Raw genomic sequence first — 6027 nt, 5'->3', positions numbered from 1 at the left:
GATTTATTTTAAAATACAGAACAAGGCCTCAACAACATTCCCTTTATCCAATACATCCTTAAGTCCTCTGCTGTTCCAACGAAATCCTCTAAGATTTTACACGGACACACTGGGAGCTCGAGAAATGCGAGGCACTCATGGTGTGCACTAATGGCACGACGACCCGTCCGTCAGTGGCGTACTGATGCCTAGTTCCGCCGTCGCGAAAGGGTTAAATTCAAAATATTCAAATTCAGCCAATCAAATTGAAACTATTTAAAATTTAAGTTGAGCCAATCAAATTGAAAATATTAAAATTCAGCTAATAAAATTCAAAATATGTATTCAATTTCCGCCGTTTAAAATAAATCGAAATACGTTTAATTTGCGTTACTGCACCTACAAATTTGATGAATTAAATTACGAAACACTACGAATTCATCGTATAAACTACACAAGTAACAAAATGTTACGAGTCGAATGATCAGAAATTTTCTCAATTTATTTAACAAGACTATTGCACGTAATGAATTCGAATAAACGTAATTACTAAATCTGACACGACACGGAAACACCGGAAGAGGTACGAGATGACATTTGTACCATTTTACACGTGAACAAATGAACACCGAGTGCACGAAAGTACGAAGAACGGCGTGAAAAATCACTCGCTGCGATAAATTCAAAGTAGTTCTGACGATAAATAACCGAGGAAAAAAAGAAGCGCAACCCCCTCTTCGAAAATAAAACCCTCGCACGATGTGCTAGGGTATCTTGCATCGACTGATTTATATTTCCGCAACACTCTCTTTCGTAGTCTTATATATCTTCGAAAACACGCTGTATTTTCGAGTAAGTCAGACGTTTCGTGTGGTTGAGCTGTGTTTATCGCTAGACCGATATTAAAGGAAACTGAATGCGGCTCCTTTGTCGCGGGGAACCCATTAAATCTAACGCAACATCTCTATAACGCCGCGCACCATTCAGGGACTCTATTTATTTATGAACTGCGCTTGTCCTTATATTTCGCACAAACAAACACGCGGTAAAATAAAAACGCGTTGAACAGAAGATAAATATGAAATGATACTTATTCCGAAAATAGAGAATGAAAGAATCTGGGAGTTAGGTTGACTTCTAAAGCCAGCTAAACTTCTAAAATTTTCAAATTTTTCACTATTTTACAAGTTTCTATAAAACTAAGTGACTCAATGTGACACCTCGTTCAATTCGTCTCAACAATTTCTATAATATTAAAAATAGAAAAATATAGCACTCCGTTAAAAAAAAATAAACTTGTCCTTAAATTCTCCTTCGCTACTTCACTCATGAAAAAAAAAACTATATGTAGGATGTTAAGTCCTCTGCTGTTCCAACGAAATCCTCTAAGATTTTACACGGACACACTGGGAGCTCGAGAAATGCGAGGCACTCATGGTGTGCACTAATGGCACGACGACCCGTCCGTCAGTGGCGTACTGATGCCTAGTTCCGCCGTCGCGAAAGGGTTAAATTCAAAATATTCAAATTCAGCCAATCAAATTGAAACTATTTAAAATTTAAGTTGAGCCAATCAAATTGAAAATATTAAAATTCAGCTAATAAAATTCAAAATATGTATTCAATTTCCGCCGTTTAAAATAAATCGAAATACGTTTAATTTGCGTTACTGCACCTACAAATTTGATGAATTAAATTACGAAACACTACGAATTCATCGTATAAACTACACAAGTAACAAAATGTTACGAGTCGAATGATCAGAAATTTTCTCAATTTATTTAACAAGACTATTGCACGTAATGAATTCGAATAAACGTAATTACTAAATCTGACACGACACGGAAACACCGGAAGAGGTACGAGATGACATTTGTACCATTTTACACGTGAACAAATGAACACCGAGTGCACGAAAGTACGAAGAACGGCGTGAAAAATCACTCGCTGCGATAAATTCAAAGTAGTTCTGACGATAAATAACCGAGGAAAAAAAGAAGCGCAACCCCCTCTTCGAAAATAAAACCCTCGCACGATGTGCTAGGGTATCTTGCATCGACTGATTTATATTTCCGCAACACTCTCTTTCGTAGTCTTATATATCTTCGAAAACACGCTGTATTTTCGAGTAAGTCAGACGTTTCGTGTGGTTGAGCTGTGTTTATCGCTAGACCGATATTAAAGGAAACTGAATGCGGCTCCTTTGTCGCGGGGAACCCATTAAATCTAACGCAACATCTCTATAACGCCGCGCACCATTCAGGGACTCTATTTATTTATGAACTGCGCTTGTCCTTATATTTCGCACAAACAAACACGCGGTAAAATAAAAACGCGTTGAACAGAAGATAAATATGAAATGATACTTATTCCGAAAATAGAGAATGAAAGAATCTGGGAGTTAGGTTGACTTCTAAAGCCAGCTAAACTTCTAAAATTTTCAAATTTTTCACTATTTTACAAGTTTCCATAAAACTAAGTGACTCAATGTGACACCTCGTTCAATTCGTCTCAACAATTTCTATAATATTAAAAATAGAAAAATATAGCACTCCGTTAAAAAAAAATAAACTTGTCCTTAAATTCTCCTTCGCTACTTCACTCATGAAAAAAAAAACTATATGTAGGATGTGAACAGGGAGAAGGGAGCAACAACGGGTCAACGTTGTAAGATTTAATAAAGAAAATAGAAAAAACAAAATGATAGATGCAAACGACTCGGTGGCCACTTAACACGTTGAGCGCGGAGCCGATTTCGCTCTGCTTCCCGTTCAGGCGGCACACAGCGGCGATCACTTCGCGAGCTGTTCGGTTGTAGAGTATAAACAGAAGATAACAAATGCGCTCACACCGCGTTCAGACGAAGAAATACCAATCCGGGTTGATAGAAGTGTTCATAAATTGCAAAAAAAAAAAGAAGGAGACGTGCATAACATTTATTTTTTAAACATGATACTGCCGGTCTCAGGGACCGACGCCACCCAAACGAAAAGTTCACTGTCAGTCCCCACGGACCGACGCCGCCTAAACGGAAAGTTCACTGTCAGTCACCACGGACTGACGCCGCGCTTAACGTGGCAACGACTACCTCTTTCGCTCGTCTCGCGCCTCGACCAACACACCGCTCTCACACTCACACGCACGGCCATCGTCTTAAGGCCCTGTGCGACACGCGTAGCAACGACCGTGGGACCCAAGCCGCTGGGGGCCCTAGGCCAGGCATGGGCAACGGAGCCGCAGACTCCTCTCCCTACTCCTGGGTCCCCCCCACCAAACTCCTGTGGAGTGTAGGAGGAGTTTGGGGAGATTAGGAGTGTATATCCTCGCCTCACGCATATGCGCATGCGTATGTCGCAGTACGCGGGAACTGGAATACTGGTAGTGGAAGTCGCGAAGCGACAGCGGGGAAGAAGTTGCCCGAGCCTGCCCTGGGCAAGGATGAGCGCAGGCTGCACCCCCACCCCACGGCTTGCAGAAGGAAAAAGGGCCCACACAATATCGCACATAGTCATCGACGAGCGAACCGACGCATATGTGTGTTATTCTAAAAACAGTTATTTTAAGCCCCTGTAATTCCTTAGTTTTACATATATGACATTATGTCCCCTATCATACCAAACAATTTTTGTAGGAACATTTTTTCGACAGCTTCACTTCCCTCTGAGATATTCCACCTCGTGTCCAGTTAAAAAAAGACACCCTGTAGATACTCCTTTTAAATACCACATATGAAACGTTATATTTGTCCGTGTTATTAAGTAAATTTGTATAAAAAATTTATATAGCATAATAATATATGTAAAATAACGTGCAAAGCTTCAAACTGATAGTTCAAATAACTTCGATTTTATAAAATATATCCTACTTGTTAGCGCGTTCGAAGAGGCTAACGTTGTTAAATCGAAAGTATCGTAAATAATGCATCCAGCGTAATAAAGTTAATATTTGATGCACCATTTCGAAACAAGAGTTATTAATGCCGCAGGTTACATGTGAAAGTCGTTTATTATACAATTTTACGGCGACTTTGATTTACTGCACTCATTACCATAAAACTATGATTACACCACCATTTTGGAAACTTCGAAAGTCACAGCCTCGAACATACTTAAATATTACGAACCATAATTCTACGTTCTTTGTTCACGAATTAATAATTCTGTTGCACTGTTTCCTCTTTCTTTTTTTTTTTTTTTTACCGAATTAAACGTAACATTTTATTTCATACTTTCGAGGTTCATTGTTCAATAATTGACGTACTCGGACGGTAGATAGTATTTCATTCATCGATGAACGAGAACGAATAGTGAATACGCGGCAATCAGTTTACGTGATCTAGTGTTTTTATTTCTCTTTACAAAAAAAAAAAAAAATCCCATTTATCCGAAATATTTTGCGAAATTTTATCAAACCTATGGACATACCAAAAATGTGTACTTTATTATACAATCTGATATTACAAACTGCAAATTGATAAAACCATGTCGATATTGACACTGTTAGTTAAATGTTATTTTATTATATATACATACGAAGAAATGTTTAGTTTTTTATCGATTATATTCTGGAATACACTCGTTTGAGAGTTTTCATTTCTGTCATTCACATTTTTCTGTGTAGATACTATGCATTGTTAGTTTATGTAGATATTAATTGTTTATGAAAGAATTGGCGATACATAGCACTCTATAAAGAAAGACGTAATTAACGTTTATAAAGGAAATGAGCAAATTAAAATTAAAAACAATTTAACGGTAGAACAATTCTAATGATGTGTTAATAATATGAATTTTTCCTAATATAATATGATATTATTCTAAATATACAAAATGACAAATTTTCTATTGCATAACATATTGATAACATAATTCACATACTTTGCTTTTCATCCAATTTTGAACCTGTTCTGGCATAGATCGTTTATCCATCTTATACTTTATGAATTGTATAAAATTTTTGATGATATAAACGTAATTTTTGAATTGCATAAAATATAGAAAAGTATCTGAAATAAAAAAAAGTTAAAGTATAACACACTTTCTGCTTAATTTCGTTAAAAGAAAAAAGAAAATATTATGTTAATATTTACATGCTACAAATGGTTGCAAAAAGGTTTCATATGTTTCACGAAATATCGAAAGGAAAATTATTGCTTCTAATAATAGCGTGTAACACTTTCGTATGGAAAGCTTAACGAGAGAAAAAAAGAAGGACGATTCAATAACAAGTGTCTGTTCTTTATCCCTAACAAAGAATGTCACTCCAAACACAATGGATTCAATTCTCGAAAGGACACCTTTGTCATGTACCGAACAGCCCTCTAATTTCCCAATGATGAAACGCTGCACGTCTCGTTTACACGCACGTACTATCAATTTCTGTTTCGCGGAACAGGCCGGCAATTTCGCTCCACCGAATTCGCTAAACTTTCGATCGAAAGTCAATAATTGCGCAAGCGAGTTTGAATTTCGTGTAATTCGACAACGAATCGAATGACCGCTTTCATACTGCATTTTCGCTTTATCTTTGCGTTACCATACGTTCGAGGAGTCCTACGATTAATCGATTAAAACCATTACGTAAATGTAACGTTGAACGTGTATCAGCGAACACAGTTCTTGCCGCCAATGATTGCCGTACACTTGAAATTCGAAGAATCTATGGGATCAGCATTTTTAGTCTACGAGTATGATTCGATCATATGGTGCATAGTCGGTTCGTTAGTTCAACCCAGTTTCGGTTCTCTCCTCTTCGAGATACAGGCATGAAAAGTTTCCGTGATCCGTAACATCGAGTTCTAACTTTATACTAGATACACACAGGGCAAATGCATGGAACATAAACAGAAACGCAGAATGGGAAACGAATGAAATCGAAATTGAAAGTTTATTGTGTCATCTGTTTTGAGTGAGCATTGCTGGATCTGTATAGTTGGTGGAAGAAATATAGAGAAATCGTAAATTAAAGCATTAAGTAGCGCTACAGACTGATGTATAGTGATACCTAGGGTTGCATACAGTATTTTATATTTTCCGATTGGGACTGAAT

The sequence above is a fragment of the Habropoda laboriosa genome, unplaced genomic scaffold (genome assembly GCF_001263275.1).
Source record: "Habropoda laboriosa isolate 0110345459 unplaced genomic scaffold, ASM126327v1 scaffold61, whole genome shotgun sequence".
Classification (NCBI taxonomy): Eukaryota; Metazoa; Arthropoda; class Insecta; order Hymenoptera; family Apidae; genus Habropoda; species Habropoda laboriosa.
The sequence above is the reverse complement of the archived record's forward strand: the minus strand, read 5'-3'. Positions refer to the sequence as shown.